At 41.1% G+C, this 17,349-nt stretch overlaps 1 protein-coding gene and 19 non-coding genes across 20 annotated transcripts in view; all 20 read left to right on the forward strand.

The window, feature by feature from the left end:
• APBA1 (amyloid beta precursor protein binding family A member 1) overlaps positions 1–17,349 on the forward strand; it is a 567,069-nt gene that overhangs the window by 371,650 nt on the left and 178,070 nt on the right. The gene's annotated exons all lie outside the window — the stretch shown is intronic.
• TRNAT-CGU (transfer RNA threonine (anticodon CGU)) lies at positions 1,868–1,940 on the forward strand. Its single transcript has one exon. It is a non-coding gene; the product is annotated as a tRNA-Thr (tRNA).
• Positions 2,795–2,867, forward strand: TRNAT-UGU (transfer RNA threonine (anticodon UGU)). Its single transcript has one exon. It is a non-coding gene; the product is annotated as a tRNA-Thr (tRNA).
• Positions 3,430–3,502, forward strand: TRNAT-CGU (transfer RNA threonine (anticodon CGU)). The gene has a single exon. It is a non-coding gene; the product is annotated as a tRNA-Thr (tRNA).
• Positions 4,356–4,428, forward strand: TRNAT-UGU (transfer RNA threonine (anticodon UGU)). The gene has a single exon. It is a non-coding gene; the product is annotated as a tRNA-Thr (tRNA).
• TRNAT-CGU (transfer RNA threonine (anticodon CGU)) lies at positions 4,991–5,063 on the forward strand. The gene has a single exon. It is a non-coding gene; the product is annotated as a tRNA-Thr (tRNA).
• On the forward strand, positions 5,918–5,990 carry TRNAT-UGU (transfer RNA threonine (anticodon UGU)). Its single transcript has one exon. It is a non-coding gene; the product is annotated as a tRNA-Thr (tRNA).
• On the forward strand, positions 6,553–6,625 carry TRNAT-CGU (transfer RNA threonine (anticodon CGU)). The gene has a single exon. It is a non-coding gene; the product is annotated as a tRNA-Thr (tRNA).
• TRNAT-UGU (transfer RNA threonine (anticodon UGU)) lies at positions 7,480–7,552 on the forward strand. The gene has a single exon. It is a non-coding gene; the product is annotated as a tRNA-Thr (tRNA).
• TRNAT-UGU (transfer RNA threonine (anticodon UGU)) lies at positions 8,115–8,187 on the forward strand. The gene has a single exon. It is a non-coding gene; the product is annotated as a tRNA-Thr (tRNA).
• TRNAT-UGU (transfer RNA threonine (anticodon UGU)) lies at positions 8,750–8,822 on the forward strand. The gene has a single exon. It is a non-coding gene; the product is annotated as a tRNA-Thr (tRNA).
• Positions 9,385–9,457, forward strand: TRNAT-CGU (transfer RNA threonine (anticodon CGU)). The gene has a single exon. It is a non-coding gene; the product is annotated as a tRNA-Thr (tRNA).
• TRNAT-UGU (transfer RNA threonine (anticodon UGU)) lies at positions 10,312–10,384 on the forward strand. The gene has a single exon. It is a non-coding gene; the product is annotated as a tRNA-Thr (tRNA).
• On the forward strand, positions 10,947–11,019 carry TRNAT-CGU (transfer RNA threonine (anticodon CGU)). Its single transcript has one exon. It is a non-coding gene; the product is annotated as a tRNA-Thr (tRNA).
• TRNAT-UGU (transfer RNA threonine (anticodon UGU)) lies at positions 11,875–11,947 on the forward strand. Its single transcript has one exon. It is a non-coding gene; the product is annotated as a tRNA-Thr (tRNA).
• TRNAT-CGU (transfer RNA threonine (anticodon CGU)) lies at positions 12,510–12,582 on the forward strand. Its single transcript has one exon. It is a non-coding gene; the product is annotated as a tRNA-Thr (tRNA).
• Positions 13,437–13,509, forward strand: TRNAT-UGU (transfer RNA threonine (anticodon UGU)). Its single transcript has one exon. It is a non-coding gene; the product is annotated as a tRNA-Thr (tRNA).
• TRNAT-UGU (transfer RNA threonine (anticodon UGU)) lies at positions 14,895–14,967 on the forward strand. The gene has a single exon. It is a non-coding gene; the product is annotated as a tRNA-Thr (tRNA).
• TRNAT-UGU (transfer RNA threonine (anticodon UGU)) lies at positions 16,457–16,529 on the forward strand. Its single transcript has one exon. It is a non-coding gene; the product is annotated as a tRNA-Thr (tRNA).
• Positions 17,092–17,164, forward strand: TRNAT-CGU (transfer RNA threonine (anticodon CGU)). Its single transcript has one exon. It is a non-coding gene; the product is annotated as a tRNA-Thr (tRNA).

Raw genomic sequence — 17,349 nt, forward strand, 5'->3', positions numbered from 1 at the left:
AATGCATTCTATTAGCCCGATGAAGTAGAGCTGAATGTGTGTGCTAAGCACACACATTCAGCACTGCTTCATCAAGCCAATACAATGCATTAGCCAGTGCTGATTGGCCAGAGTACGGAATTCGGCCAATCAGCGCTGGCCAATGCATTCTATTAGCCCGATGAAGTAGAGCTGAATGTGTGTGCTAAGCACACACATTCAGCACTGCTTCATCAAGCCAATACAATGCATTAGCCAGTGCTGATTGGCCAGAGTACGGAATTCGGCCAATCAGCGCTGGCTCTGCTGGAGGAGGCGGAGTCTAAGGTCGGACCTGAATGGAGACTGGTGTGGAGCGATCTTAGACTCCGCCTCCTCCAGCAGAGCCAGCGCTGATTGGCCGAATTCCGTACTCTGGCCAATCAGCACTGGCTAATGCATTGTATTGGCGTGATGAAGCAGTGCTGAATGTGTGTGCTTAGCACACACATTCAGCTCTACTTCATCGGGCTAATAGAATGCATTGGCCAATCAGCGCTGGCCAATGCATTCTATTAGCGTGAACTGAGTTTGCACAGGGGTTCTAGTGCACCCTCGGCTCTGCTACATCAGATTGCTACATCTGATGTAGCAGTGCCGAGTGTGCATCAGATGTGTAGTTGAGCAAAACTGACTCAGCACTGCTAAGTCTCTGCATTCGCATAGGAATGCATTGGCCAGCCTTCGGCCAATCAGCGCTGGCTCTGCCGGAGGAGGCGGAGTCTAAGGTCGGACCTGAATGGAGACTGGTGTGGAGCGATCTTAGACTCCGCCTCCTCCAGCAGAGCCAGCGCTGATTGGTCGAGTTCCGTACTCTGGCCAATCAGCGCTGGCCAATGCATTCTATTAGCCCGATGAAGTAGAGCTGAATGTGTGTGCTTAGCACACACATTCAGCTCTACTTCATCAGGCTAATAGAATACATTGGCCAATCAGCGCTGGCCAATGCATTCTATTAGCTTGATGAAGCAGAGTGTGCACAAGGGTTCAAGCGCACCCTCGGCTCTGATGTAGCAGAGCTGAGGGTGCACAAGGGTTCAAGTGCACCCTCGGCTCTCCTACATCAGAGCCGAGGGTGCGCTTGAACCCTTGTGCAGCCTCGGCTCTGCTACATCAGAGCCGAGGGTGCGCTTGAACCCTTGTGCACACTCTGCTTCATCAAGCTAATAGAATGCATTGGCCAGCACTGATTGGCCAGAGTACGGAATTCGGCCAATCAGCGCTGGCCAATGCATCCCTATGGGAAAAAGTTTATCTCACAAAAATCACAATTACACACCCGATAGAGCCCCAAAAAGTTATTTTTAATAACATTCCCCCCTAAATAAAGGTTATCCCTAGCTATCCCTGCCTGTACAGCTATCCCTGTCTCATAGTCACAAAGTTCACATTCTCATATGACCCGGATTTGAAATCCACTATTCGTCTAAAATGGAGGTCACCTGATTTCGGCAGCCAATGACTTTTTCCAATTTTTTTCAATGCCCCCAGTGTCGTAGTTCCTGTCCCACCTCCCCTGCGCTGTTATTGGTGCAAAAAAGGCGCCAGGGAAGGTGGGAGGGGAATCGAATTTTGGCGCACTTTACCACGTGGTGTTCGATTCGATTCGAACATGGCGAACACCCTGATATCCGATCGAACATGTGTTCGATAGAACACTGTTCGCTCATCTCTAATCTTCTTCTATGGCAATGTCAAATTCATTGCTAAAGGAAGATTTTTCAACTGTTTCCATGTGCTTTTACCATGAAGTATTTTACCGTCATCAATACAAACACCACCAAAGAGCTTCTAGAGCTCTAAAACAAAGCTTTGCTCCGACATATCGATATACACATAGGTCTAGGAAGGCTTCATAGCTCAGAGGTTAGAGCACTGGTCTCGTAAACCAGGGGTCGCGAGTTCGACTCTCGCTGAAGCCTTTGTGTTAGCTTAAATCTTACCCACGCTTTGTTACTTTGGTTTCAGGAACAGGATCTCTGTTATGGTTAGATGGAGTGTGTCATAAGTAAATGTAGTTAACCACATTAGTTTGTAGTGGAGTTTCCACTCATAGGACCCTTGCTGAGTTCTGGAGCAAAATTTCATAGAAATTGCTGTTTTATTCCTATGAAAATGAAGGCACTAGTTCTTTGCGGGTATGCCGTAGCTTGGTGGGCTTCAGTCTCAGCTCTAGTTTCCCGGGCAAAGCAAAGCATTTTTCTCCTCATTTGCATATAATTAACATGGCCATTTACATGAAGATGGGCACCAAAGTTGAAAAACAGAGGCATATTTGGAAAGTGTAGAAACACCACTACAAGGTACTGTGTTGGGGTTTGTAAACAATTTGCTGCTGATAGACTCCATGTAAACGGGCCAAATATAGCCTATTTTTACAAATAAGACTACAGTTAGGAAAAATGTTGATGAAAGATTCAACTTGTATACAAGTCTACCACCAGGGTTGTTAAGCTATAGATTTATGCTAATATTAGCTAGCAGAACTTTTCGAGTCTCAGGATCTCACATGCTGAGTAAAGTGGAATAGCGTAATGTACAACGTAAGATGTTTTATGAAGACGTGTAGTCGGGTTATGTTCCTTGCCAATCCACTGGTATCCTGTTCCCTTCTTCTGTCACTCTAGCGATAAACACGCAATCAGTTCTACACTTGAGATTTCATAGAGTCTTTGACTTATGCTTATCCCATGCCGGAGCACCTAATTGGTAATGCACCAGTTCACTGTGGAGGAGGTTTGGAAAAGTAAACCAAAGGAAGTGGAGTTTTTGTCTTGGCTTCATAGCTCAGTGGTTAGAGCACTGGTCTTGTAAACCAGGGGTCGCGAGTTCAATTCTCGCTGGAGCCTTTGCTGCTCGCACTTTTGTGAAAGATCACGTCGATCCTTCCGACTGACCATCACCCTACTAGCTTGGTCTAAGATGTCAAATATAGACCCAGAAAACATTTAGACACGGTGGTTAAATACTGTACCTTTGAAAATGAAATCCTTATGGAGCATTTCTCGCTTTGAGTGGAGATGCATCTCTGTTTGGTATCTATAACATTCAGATGTTTGCCTGTCTAAATAGGAAATTAGGCATGTTCAACCTCCCGTTGAAACTCTTTATAATGTGGAGCAGCTCTAACATGTATTAGAATATTTCTCATATCCATCTTTACAGGTTTTACAAGTCTTACGCAATAATTATTACTCTGGTCGGGTAAGAATAAGCCTTCATGTACCTAGCAAATTGATCTTCTTCAATGGCAATGTCAAATTCATTGCTAAAGGAAGATTTTTCAACTGTTTCCATGTGCTTTTACAATGAAGTATTTTACCGTCATCAATACAAACACCACCAAAGAGCTTCTAGAGCTCTAAAACAAAGCTTTGCTCCGACATATCGATATACACATAGGTCTAGGAAGGCTTCATAGCTCAGAGGTTAGAGCACTGGTCTCGTAAACCAGGGGTCGCGAGTTCGACTCTCGCTGAAGCCTTTGTGTTAGCTTAAATCTTACCCACGCTTTGGTACTTTGGTTTCAGGAACAGGATCTCTGTTATGGTTAGATGGAGTGTGTCATAAGAAAATTTAGTTAAGCACATTAGTTTGTAGTGGAGTTTCCACTCATAGGACCCTTGCTGAGTTCTGGAGCAAAATTTCATAGAAATTGCTGTTTTATTCCTATGAAAATGAAGGCACTAGTTCTTTGCGGGTATGCCGTAGCTTGATGGGCTTCAGTCTCAGCTCTAGTTTCCCGGGCAAAGCAAAGCATTTTTCTCCTCATTTGCATATAATTAACATGGCCATTTACATGAAGATGGGCACCAAAGTTGAAAAACAGAGGCATATTTGGAAAGTGTAGAAACACCACTACAAGGTACTGTGTTGGGGTTTGTAAACAATTTGCTGCTGATAGACTCCATGTAAACGGGCCAAATATAGCCTATTTTTACAAATAAGACTATAGTTAGGAAAAATGTTGATGATAGATTCAACTTGTATACAAGTCTACCACCAGGGTTGTTAAGCTATAGATTTATGCTAATATTAGCTAGCAGAACTTTTCGAGTCTCAGGATCTCACATGCTGAGTGAAGTGGAATAGCGTAATGTACAACGTAAGATGTTTTATGAAGACGTGTAGTCGGGTTATGTTCCTTGCCAATCCACTGGTATCCTGTTCCCTTCTTCTGTCACTCTAGCGATAAACACGCAATCAGTTCTACACTTGAGATTTCATAGAGTCTTTGACTTATGCTTATCCATGCCGGAGCACCTAATTGGTAATGCACCAGTTCACTGTGGAGGAGGTTTGGAAAAGTAAACCAAAGGAAGTGGAGTTTTTGTCTTGGCTTCATAGCTCAGTGGTTAGAGCACTGGTCTTGTAAACCAGGGGTCGCGAGTTCAATTCTCGCTGGAGCCTTTGCTGCTCGCACTTTTGTGAAAGATCACGTCGATCCTTCCGACTGACCATCACCCTACTAGCTTGGTCTAAGATGTCAAATATAGACCCAGAAAACATTTAGACACGGTGGTTAAATACTGTACCTTTGAAAATGAAATCCTCATGGAGCATTTCTCGCTTTGAGTGGAGATGCATCTCTGTTTGGTATCTATAACATTCAGATGTTTGCCTGTCTAAATAGGAATTTAGGCATGTTCAACCTCCCGTTGAAACTCTTTATAATGTGGAGCAGCTCTAACATGTATTAGAATATTTCTCATATCCATCTTTACAGGTTTTACAAGTCTTACGCAATAATTATTACTCTGGTCGGGTAAGAATAAGCCTTCATGTACCTAGCAAATTGATCTTCTTCTATGGCAATGTCAAATTCATTGCTAAAGGAAGATTTTTCAACTGTTTCCATGTGCTTTTACCATGAAGTATTTTACCGTCATCAATACAAACACCACCAAAGAGCTTCTAGAGCTCTAAAACAAAGCTTTGCTCCGACATATCGATATACACATAGGTCTAGGAAGGCTTCATAGCTCAGAGGTTAGAGCACTGGTCTCGTAAACCAGGGGTCGCGAGTTCAATTCTCGCTGGAGCCTTTGTGTTAGCTTAAATCTTACCCACGCTTTGGTACTTTGGTTTCAGGAACAGGATCTCTGTTATGGTTAGATGGAGTGTGTCATAAGTAAATGTAGTTAACCACATTAGTTTGTAGTGGAATTTCCACTCATAGGACCCTTGCTGAGTTCTGGAGCAAAATTTCATAGAAATTGCTGTTTTATTCCTATGAAAATGAAGGCACTAGTTCTTTGCGGGTATGCCGTAGCTTGATGGGCTTCAGTCTCAGCTCTAGTTTCTCGGGCAAAGCAAAGCATTTTTCTGCTCATTTGCATATAATTAACATGGCCATTTACATGAAGATGGGCACCAAAGTTGAAAAACAGAGGCATATTTGGAAAGTGTAGAAACACCACTACAAGGTACTGTGTTGGGGTTTGTAAACAATTTGCTGCTGATAGACTCCATGAAAACGGGCCAAGTATAGCCTATTTTTACAAATAAGACTATAGTTAGGAAAAATGTTGATGAAAGATTCAACTTGTATACAAGTCTACCACCAGGGTTGTTAAGCTATAGATTTATGCTAATATTAGCTAGCAGAACTTTTCGAGTCTCAGGATCTCACATGCTGAGTGAAGTGGAATAGCGTAATGTACAACGTAAGATGTTTTATGAAGACGTGTAGTCGGGTTATGTTCCTTGCCAATCCACTGGTATCCTGTTCCCTTCTTCTGTCACTCTAGCGATAAACACGCAATCAGTTCTACACTTGAGATTTCATAGAGTCTTTGACTTATGCTTATCCCATGCCGGAGCACCTAATTGGTAATGCACCAGTTCACTGTGGAGGAGGTTTGGAAAAGTAAATCAAAGGAAGGAGAGTTTTTGTCTTGGCTTCATAGCTCTGTGGTTAGAGCACTGGTCTTGTAAACCAGGGGTTGCGAGTTCAATTCTCGCTGGAGCCTTTGCTGCTCGCACTTTTGTGAAAGATCACGTCGATCCTTCCGACTGACCATCACCCTACTAGCTTGGTCTAAGATGTCAAATATAGACCCAGAAAACATTTAGACACGGTGGTTAAATACTGTACCTTTGAAAATGAAATCCTTATAGAGCATTTCTCGCTTTGAGTGGAGATGCATCTCTGTTTGGTATCTATAACATTCAGATGTTTGCCTGTCTAAATAGGAAATTAGGCATGTTCAACCTCCCGTTGAAACTCTTTATAATGTGGAGCAGCTCTAACATGTATTAGAATATTTCTCATATCCATCTTTACAGGTTTTACAAGTCTTACGCAATAATTATTACTCTGGTCGGGTAAGAATAAGCCTTCATGTACCTAGCAAATTGATCTTCTTCAATGGCAATGTCAAATTCATTGCTAAAGGAAGATTTTTCAACTGTTTCCATGTGCTTTTACCATGAAGTATTTTACCGTCATCAATACAAACACCACCAAAGAGCTTCTAGAGCTCTAAAACAAAGCTTTGCTCCGACATATCGATATACACATAGGTCTAGGAAGGCTTCATAGCTCAGAGGTTAGAGCACTGGTCTCGTAAACCAGGGGTCGCGAGTTCGACTCTCGCTGAAGCCTTTGTGTTAGCTTAAATCTTACCCACGCTTTGGTACTTTGGTTTCAGGAACAGGATCTCTGTTATGGTTAGATGGAGTGTGTCATAAGAAAATTTAGTTAAGCACATTAGTTTGTAGTGGAGTTTCCACTCATAGGACCCTTGCTGAGTTCTGGAGCAAAATTTCATAGAAATTGCTGTTTTATTCCTATGAAAATGAAGGCACTAGTTCTTTGCGGGTATGCCGTAGCTTGATGGGCTTCAGTCTCAGCTCTAGTTTCCCGGGCAAAGCAAAGCATTTTTCTCCTCATTTGCATATAATTAACATGGCCATTTACATGAAAATGGGCACCAAAGTTGAAAAACAGAGGCATATTTGGAAAGTGTAGAAACACCACTACAAGGTACTGTGTTGGGGTTTGTAAACAATTTGCTGCTGATAGACTCCATGTAAACGGGCCAAATATAGCCTATTTTTACAAATAAGACTATTGTTAGGAAAAATGTTGATGAAAGATTCAACTTGTATACAAGTCTACCACCAGGGTTGTTAAGCTATAGATTTATGCTAATATTAGCTAGCAGAACTTTTCGAGTCTCAGGATCTCACATGCTGAGTGAAGTGGAATAGCGTAATGTACAACGTAAGATGTTTTATGAAGACGTGTAGTCGGGTTATGTTCCTTGCCAATCCACTGGTATCCTGTTCCCTTCTTCTGTCACTCTAGCGATAAACACGCAATCAGTTCTACACTTGAGATTTCATAGAGTCTTTGACTTATGCTTATCCCATGCCGGAGCACCTAATTGGTAATGCACCAGTTCACTGTGGAGGAGGTTTGGAAAAGTAAACCAAAGGAAGGGGAGTTTTTGTCTTGGCTTCATAGCTCAGTGGTTAGAGCACTGGTCTTGTAAACCAGGGGTCGCGAGTTCAATTCTCGCTGGAGCCTTTGCTGCTCGCACTTTTGTGAAAGATCACGTCGATCCTTCCGACTGACCATCACCCTACTAGCTTGGTCTAAGATGTCAAATATAGACCCAGAAAACATTTAGACACGGTGGTTAAATACTGTACCTTTGAAAATGAAATCCTCATGGAGCATTTCTCGCTTTGAGTGGAGATGCATCTCTGTTTGGTATCTATAACATTCAGATGTTTGCCTGTCTAAATAGGAATTTAGGCATGTTCAACCTCCCGTTGAAACTCTTTATAATGTGGAGCAGCTCTAACATGTATTAGAATATTTCTCATATCCATCTTTACAGGTTTTACAAGTCTTACGCAATAATAATTACTCTGGTCGGGTAAGAATAAGCCTTCATGTACCTAGCAAATTGATCTTCTTCTATGGCAATGTCAAATTCATTGTTAAAGGAAGATTTTTCAACTGTTTCCATGTGCTTTTACCATGAAGTATTTTACCGTCATCAATACAAACACCACCAAAGAGCTTCTAGAGCTCTAAAACAAAGCTTTGCTCCGACATATCGATATACACATAGGTCTAGGAAGGCTTAATAGCTCAAAGGTTAGAGCACTGGTCTTGTAAACCAGGGGTAGCGAGTTCAATTCTCGCTGGAGCCTTTGCTGCTCGCACTTTTGTGAAAGATCACGTCGATCCTTCCGACTGACCATCACCCTACTAGCTTGGTCTAAGATGTCAAATATAGACCCAGAAAACATTTAGACACGGTGGTTAAATACTGTACCTTTGAAAATGAAATCCTCATGGAGCATTTCTCGCGTTGAGTGGAGATGCATCTCTGTTTGGTATCTATAACATTCAGATGTTTGCCTGTCTAAATAGGAATTTAGGCATGTTCAACCTCCCGTTGAAACTCTTTATAATGTGGAGCAGCTCTAACATGTATTAGAATATTTCTCATATCCATCTTTACAGGTTTTACAAGTCTTACGCAATAATAATTACTCTGGTCGGGTAAGAATAAGCCTTCATGTACCTAGCAAATTGATCTTCTTCTATGGCAATGTCAAATTCATTGTTAAAGGAAGATTTTTCAACTGTTTCCATGTGCTTTTACCATGAAGTATTTTACCGTCATCAATACAAACACCACCAAAGAGCTTCTAGAGCTCTAAAACAAAGCTTTGCTCCGACATATCGATATACACATAGGTCTAGGAAGGCTTAATAGCTCAAAGGTTAGAGCACTGGTCTTGTAAACCAGGGGTAGCGAGTTCAATTCTCGCTGGAGCCTTTGCTGCTCGCACTTTTGTGAAAGATCACGTCGATCCTTCCGACTGACCATCACCCTACTAGCTTGGTCTAAGATGTCAAATATAGACCCAGAAAACATTTAGACACGGTGGTTAAATACTGTACCTTTGAAAATGAAATCCTCATGGAGCATTTCTCGCTTTGAGTGGAGATGCATCTCTGTTTGGTATCTATAACATTCAGATGTTTGCCTGTCTAAATAGGAAATTAGGCATGTTCAACCTCCCGTTGAAACTCTTTATAATGTGGAGCAGCTCTAACATGTATTAGAATATTTCTCATATCCATCTTTACAGGTTTTACAAGTCTTACGCAATAATTATTACTCTGGTCGGGTAAGAATAAGCCTTCATGTACCTAGCAAATTGATCTTCTTCTATGGCAATGTCAAATTCATTGCTAAAGGAAGATTTTTCAACTGTTTCCATGTGCTTTTACCATGAAGTATTTTACCGTCATCAATACAAACACCACCAAAGAGCTTCTAGAGCTCTAAAACAAAGCTTTGCTCCGACATATCGATATACACATAGGTCTAGGAAGGCTTCATAGCTCAGAGGTTAGAGCACTGGTCTCGTAAACCAGGGGTCGCGAGTTCGACTCTCGCTGAAGCCTTTGTGTTAGCTTAAATCTTACCCACGCTTTGGTACTTTGGTTTCAGGAACAGGATCTCTGTTATGGTTAGATGGAGTGTGTCATAAGTAAATTTAGTTAAGCACATTAGTTTGTAGTGGAGTTTCCACTCATAGGACCCTTGCTGAGTTCTGGAGCAAAATTTCATAGAAATTGCTGTTTTATTCCTATGAAAATGAAGGCACTAGTTCTTTGCGGGTATGCCGTAGCTTGATGGGCTTCAGTCTCAGCTCTAGTTTCCCGGGCAAAGCAAAGCATTTTTCTCCTCATTTGCATATAATTAACATGGCCATTTACATGAAGATGGGCACCAAAGTTGAAAAACAGAGGCATATTTGGAAAGTGTAGAAACACCACTACAAGGTACTGTGTTGGGGTTTGTAAACAATTTGCTGCTGATAGACTCCATGTAAACGGGCCAAATATAGCCTATTTTTACAAATAAGACTATAGTTAGGAAAAATGTTGATGAAAGATTGAACTTGTATACAAGTCTACCACCAGGGTTGTTAAGCTATAGATTTATGCTAATATTAGCTAGCAGAACTTTTCGAGTCTCAGGATCTCACATGCCGAGTGAAGTGGAATAGCGTAATGTACAACGTAAGATGTTTTATGAAGACGTGTAGTCGGGTTATGTTCCTTGCCAATCCACTGGTATCCTGTTCCCTTCTTCTGTCACTCTAGCGATAAACACGCAATCAGTTCTAAAATTGAGATTTTATAGAGTATTTGACTTATGCTTATCCCATGCCGGAGCACCTAATTGGTAATGCACCAGTTCACTGTGGAGGAGGTTTGGAAAAGTAAACCAAAGGAAGTGGAGTTTTTGTCTTGACTTCATAGCTCAGTGGTTAGAACACTGGTCTTGTAAACCAGGGGTCGCGAGTTCAATTCTCGCTGGAGCCTTTGCTGCTCGCACTTTTGTGAAAGATCACGTCGATCCTTCCGACTGACCATCACCCTACTAGCTTGGTCTAAGATGTCAAATATAGACCCAGAAAACATTTAGACACGGTGGTTAAATACTGTACCTTTGAAAATGAAATCCTCATGGAGCATTTCTCGCTTTGAGTGGAGATGCATCTCTGTTTGGTATCTATAACATTCAGATGTTTGCCTGTCTAAATAGGAATTTAGGCATGTTCAACCTCCCGTTGAAACTCTTTATAATGTGGAGCAGCTCTAACATGTATTAGAATATTTCTCATATCCATCTTTACAGGTTTTACAAGTCTTACGCAATAATTATTACTCTGGTCGGGTAAGAATCAGCCTTCATGTACCTAGCAAATTGATCTTCTTCTATGGCAATGTCAAATTCATTGCTAAAGGAAGATTTTTCAACTGTTTCCATGTGCTTTTACCATGAAGTATTTTACCGTCATCAATACAAACACCACCAAAGAGCTTCTAGAGCTCTAAAACAAAGCTTTGCTCCGACATATCGATATACACATAGGTCTAGGAAGGCTTCATAGCTCAGAGGTTAGAGCACTGGTCTCGTAAACCAGGGGTCGCGAGTTCGACTCTCGCTGAAGCCTTTGTGTTAGCTTAAATCTTACCCACGCTTTGGTACTTTGGTTTCAGGAACAGGATCTCTGTTATGGTTAGATGGAGTGTGTCATAAGTAAATTTAGTTAACCACATTAGTTTGTAGTGGAGTTTCCACTCATAGGACCCTTGCTGAGTTCTGGAGCAAAATTTCATAGAAATTGCTGTTTTATTCCTATGAAAATGAAGGCACTAGTTCTTTGCGGGTATGCCGTAGCTTGATGGGCTTCAGTCTCAGCTCTAGTTTCCCGGGCAAAGCAAAGCATTTTTCTCCTCATTTGCATATAATTAACATGGCCATTTACATGAAGATGGGCACCAAAGTTGAAAAACAGAGGCATATTTGGAAAGTGTAGAAACACCACTACAAGGTACTGTGTTGGGGTTTGTAAACAATTTGCTGCTGATAGACTCCATGTAAACGGGCCAAATATAGCCTATTTTTACAAATAAGACTATAGTTAGGAAAAATGTTGATGAAAGATTCAACTTGTATACAAGTCTACCACCAGGGTTGTTAAGCTATAGATTTATGCTAATATTAGCTAGCAGAACTTTTCGAGTCTCAGGATCTCACATGCTGAGTGAAGTAGAATAGCGTAATGTACAACGTAAGATGTTTTATGAAGACGTGTAGTCGGGTTATGTTCCTTGCCAATCCACTGGTATCCTGTTCCCTTCTTCTGTCACTCTAGCGATAAACACGCAATCAGTTCTACACTTGAGATTTCATAGAGTCTTTGACTTATGCTTATCCCATGCCGGAGCACCTAATTGGTAATGCGCCAGTTCACTGTGGAGGAGGTTTGGAAAAGTAAACCAAAGGAAGTCAAGTTTTTTGTCTTGGCTTCATAGCTCAGTGGTTAGAGCACTGGTCTTGTAAACCAGGGGTCCCGAGTTCAATTCTCGCTGGAGCCTTTGCTGCTCGCACTTTTGTGAAAGATCACGTCGATCCTTTCGACTGACCATCACCCTACTAGCTTGGTCTAAGATGTCAAATATAGACCCAGAAAACATTTAGACACGGTGGTTAAATACTGTATCTTTGAAAATGAAATCCTCATGGAGCATTTCTCGCTTTGAGTGGAGATGCATCTCTGTTTGGTATCTATAACATTCAGATGTTTGCCTGTCTAAATAGGAATTTAGGCATGTTCAACCTCCCGTTGAAACTCTTTATAATGTGGAGCAGCTCTAACATGTATTAGAATATTTCTCATATCCATCTTTACAGGTTTTACAAGTCTTACGCAATAATTATTACTCTGGTCGGGTAAGAATAAGCCTTCATGTACCTAGCAAATTGATCTTCTTCTATGGCAATGTCAAATTCATTGCTAAAGGAAGATTTTTCAACTGTTTCCATGTGCTTTTACCATGAAGTATTTTACCGTCATCAATACAAACACCACCAAAGAGCTTCTAGAGCTCTAAAACAAAGCTTTGCTCCGACATATCGATATACACATAGGTCTAGGAAGGCTTCATAGCTCAGAGGTTAGAGCACTGGTCTCGTAAACCAGGGGTCGCGAGTTCGACTCTCGCTGAAGCCTTTGTGTTAGCTTAAATCTTACCCACGCTTTGGTACTTTGGTTTCAGGAACAGGATCTCTGTTATGGTTAGATGGAGTGTGTCATAAGTAAATGTAGTTAACCACATTAGTTTGTAGTGGAGTTTCCACTCATAGGACCCTTGCTGAGTTCTGGAGCAAAATTTCATAGAAATTGCTGTTTTATTCCTATGAAAATGAAGGCACTAGTTCTTTGCGGGTATGCCGTAGCTTGATGGGCTTCAGTCTCAGCTCTAGTTTCCCGGGCAAAGCAAAGCATTTTTCTCCTCATTTGCATATAATTAACATGGCCATTTACATGAAGATGGGCACCAAAGTTGAAAAACAGAGGCATATTTGGAAAGTGTAGAAACACCACTACAAGGTACTGTGTTGGGGTTTGTAAACAATTTGCTGCTGATAGACTCCATGTAAACGGGCCAAATATAGCCTATTTTTACAAATAAGACTATAGTTAGGAAAAATGTTGATGAAAGATTCAACTTGTATACAAGTCTACCACCAGGGTTGTTAAGCTATAGATTTATGCTAATATTAGCTAGCAGAACTTTTCGAGTCTCAGGATCTCACATGCTGAGTGAAGTGGAATAGCGTAATGTACAACGTAAGATGTTTTATGAAGACGTGTAGTCGGGTTATGTTCCTTGCCAATCCACTGGTATCCTGTTCCCTTCTTCTGTCACTCTAGCGATAAACACGCAATCAGTTCTACACTTGAGATTTCATAGAGTCTTTGACTTATGCTTATCCCATGCCGGAGCACCTAATTGGTAATGCACCAGTTCACTGTGGAGGAGGTTTGGAAAAGTAAACCAAAGGAAGTGGAGTTTTTGTCTTGGCTTCATAGCTCAGTGGTTAGATCACTGGTCTTGTAAACTAGGGGTCCCGAGTTCAATTCTCGCTGGAGCCTTTGCTGCTCGCACTTTTGTGAAAGATCACGTCGATCCTTCCGACTGACCATCACCCTACTAGCTTGGTCTAAGATGTCAAATATAGACCCAGAAAACATTTAGACACGGTGGTTAAATACTGTACCTTTGAAAATTAAATCCTCATGGAGCATTTCTCGCTTTGAGTGGAGATGCATCTCTGTTTGGTATCTATAACATTCAGATGTTTGCCTGTCTAAATAGGAATTTAGGCATGTTCAACCTCCCGTTGAAACTCTTTATAATGTGGAGCAGCTCTAACATGTATTAGAATATTTCTCATATCCATCTTTACAGGTTTTACAAGTCTTACGCAATAATTATTACTCTGGTCGGGTAAGAATAAGCCTTCATGTACCTAGCAAATTGATCTTCTTCAATGGCAATGTCAAATTCATTGCTAAAGGAAGATTTTTCAACTGTTTCCATGTGCTTTTACCATGAAGTATTTTACCGTCATCAATACAAACACCACCAAAGAGCTTCTAGAGCTCTAAAACAAAGCTTTGCCTTTGCGTTAGCTTAAATCTTACTCATGGTTTGTTAATTTGGTTACAGGAACAGGAGTTCTGTTATGGTAAGATGGAGTGTGTCATAAGTAAATTTAGTTAACCACATTAGTTTGTAGTGGAGTTTCCACTCATAGGACCCTTGCTGAGTTCTGGAGCAAAATTTCATAGAAATTGCTGTTTTATTCCTATGAAAATGAAGGCACTAGTTCTTTGCGGGTATGCCGTAGCTTGATGGGCTTCAGTCTCAGCTCTAGTTTCCCGGGCAAAGCAAAGCATTTTTCTCCTCATTTGCATATAATTAACATGGCCATTTACATGAAGATGGGCACCAAAGTTGAAAAACAGAGGCATATTTGGAAAGTGTAGAAACACCACTACAAGGTACTGTGTTGGGGTTTGTAAACAATTTGCTGCTGATAGACTCCATGTAAACGGGCCAAATATAGCCTATTTTTACAAATAAGACTATAGTTAGGAAAAATGTTGATGATAGATTCAACTTGTATACAAGTCTACCACCAGGGTTGTTAAGCTATAGATTTATGCTAATATTAGCTAGCAGAACTTTTCGAGTCTCAGGATCTCACATGCTGAGTGAAGTGGAATAGCGTAATGTACAACGTAAGATGTTTTATGAAGACGTGTAGTCGGGTTATGTTCCTTGCCAATCCACTGGTATCCTGTTCCCTTCTTCTGTCACTCTAGCGATAAACACGCAATCAGTTCTACACTTGAGATTTCATAGAGTCTTTGACTTATGCTTATCCCATGCCGGAGCACCTAATTGGTAATGCACCAGTTCACTGTGGAGGAGGTTTGGAAAAGTAAACCAAAGGAAGAGGAGTTTTTGTCTTGGCTTCATAGCTCAGTGGTTAGAGCACTGGTCTTGTAAACCAGGGGTCGCGAGTTCAATTCTCGCTGGAGCCTTTGCTGCTCGCACTTTTGTGAAAGATCACGTCGATCCTTCCGACTGACCATCACCCTACTAGCTTGGTCTAAGATGTCAAATATAGACCCAGAAAACATTTAGACACGGTCGTTAAATACTGTACCTTTGAAAATGAAATCCTCATGGAGCATTTCTCGCTTTGAGTGGAGATGCATCTCTGTTTGGTATCTATAACATTCAGATGTTTGCCTGTCTAAATAGGAATTTAGGCATGTTCAACCTCCCGTTGAAACTCTTTATAATGTGGAGCAGCTCTAGCATGTATTAGAATATTTCTCATATCCATCTTTACAGGTTTTACAAGTCTTACGCAATAATTATTACTCTGGTCGGGTAAGAATAAGCCTTCATGTACCTAGCAAATTGATCTTCTTCTATGGCAATGTCAAATTCATTGCTAAAGGAAGATTTTTCAACTGTTTCCATGTGCTTTTACCATGAAGTATTTTACCGTCATCAATACAAACACCACCAAAGAGCTTCTAGAGCTCTAAAACAAAGCTTTGCTCCGACATATCGATATACACATAGGTCTAGGAAGGCTTCATAGCTCAGAGGTTAGAGCACTGGTCTCTTAAACCAGGGGTCGCGAGTTCGACTCTCGCTGAAGCCTTTGTGTTAGCTTAAATCTTACCCACGTTTTGTTACTTTGGTTTCAGGAACAGGATCTCTGTTATGGTTAGATGGAGTGTGTCATAAGTAAATTTAGTTAACCACATTAGTTTGTAGTGGAGTTTCCACTCATAGGACCCTTGCTGAGTTCTGGAGCAAAATTTCATAGAAATTGCTGTTTTATTCCTATGAAAATGAAGGCACTTGTTCTTTGCGGGTATGCCGTAGCTTGATGGGCTTCAGTCTCAGCTCTAGTTTCCCGGGCAAAGCAAAGCATTTTTCTGCTCATTTGCATATAATTAACATGGCCATTTACATGAAGATGGGCACCAAAGTTGAAAAACAGAGGCATATTTGGAAAGTGTAGAAACACCACTACAAGGTACTGTGTTGGGGTTTGTAAACAATTTGCTGCTGATAGACTCCATGTAAACGGGCCAAATATAGCCTATTTTTACAAATAAGACTATAGTTAGGAAAAATGTTGATGAAAGATTCAACTTGTATACAAGTCTACCACCAGGGTTGTTAAGCTATAGATTTATGCTAATATTAGCTAGCAGAACTTTTCGAGTGTCAGGATCTCACATGCTGAGTGAAGTGGAATAGCGTAATGTACAACGTAAGATGTTTTATGAAGACGTGTAGTCGGGTTATGTTCCTTGCCAATCCACTGGTATCCTGTTCCCTTCTTCTGTCACTCTAGCGATAAACACGCAATCAGTTCTACACTTGAGATTTCATAGAGTCTTTGACTTATGCTTATCCCATGCCGGAGCACCTAATTGGTAATGCACCAGTTCACTGTGGAGGAGGTTTGGAAAAGTAAACCAAAGGAAGAGGAGTTTTTGTCTTGGCTTCATAGCTCAGTGGTTAGAGCACTGGTCTTGTAAACCAGGGGTCGCGAGTTCAATTCTCGCTGGAGCCTTTGCTGCTCGCACTTTTGTGAAAGATCACGTCGATCCTTCCGACTGACCATCACCCTACTAGCTTGGTCTAAGATGTCAAATATAGACCCAGAAAACATTTAGACACGGTGGTTAAATACTGTACCTTTGAAAATGAAATCCTCATGGAGCATTTCTCGCTTTGAGTGGAGATGCATCTCTGTTTGGTATCTATAACATTCAGATGTTTGCCTGTCTAAATAGGAATTTAGGCATGTTCAACCTCCCGTTGAAACTCTTTATAATGTGGAGCAGCTCTAACATGTATTAGAATATTTCTCATATCCATCTTTACAGGTTTTACAAGTCTTACGCAATAATTATTACTCTGGTCGGGTAAGAATAAGCCTTCATGTACCTAGCAAATTGATCTTCTTCTATGGCAATGTCAAATTCATTGCTAAAGGAAGATTTTTCAACTGTTTCCATGTGCTTTTACCATGAAGTATTTTACCGTCATCAATACAAACACCACCAAAGAGCTTCTAGAGCTCTAAAACAAAGCTTTGCTCTGACATATCGATATACACATCGGTCTAGGAAGGTTTCATAGCTCAGAGGTTAGAGCACTGGTCTCGTAAACCAGGGGTCGCGAGTTCGACTCTCGCTGAAGCCTTTGTGTTAGCTTAAATCTTACCCACGCTTTGGTACTTTGGTTTCAGGAACAGGATCTCTGTTATGGTTAGATGGAGTGTGTCATAAGTAAATTTAGTTAAGCACATTAGTTTGTAGTGGAGTTTCCACTCATAGGACCCTTGCTGAGTTCTGGAGCAAAATTTCATAGAAATTGCTGTTTTATTC

Source organism: Leptodactylus fuscus, chromosome 1 (genome assembly GCF_031893055.1).
Source record: "Leptodactylus fuscus isolate aLepFus1 chromosome 1, aLepFus1.hap2, whole genome shotgun sequence".
Classification (NCBI taxonomy): Eukaryota; Metazoa; Chordata; class Amphibia; order Anura; family Leptodactylidae; genus Leptodactylus; species Leptodactylus fuscus.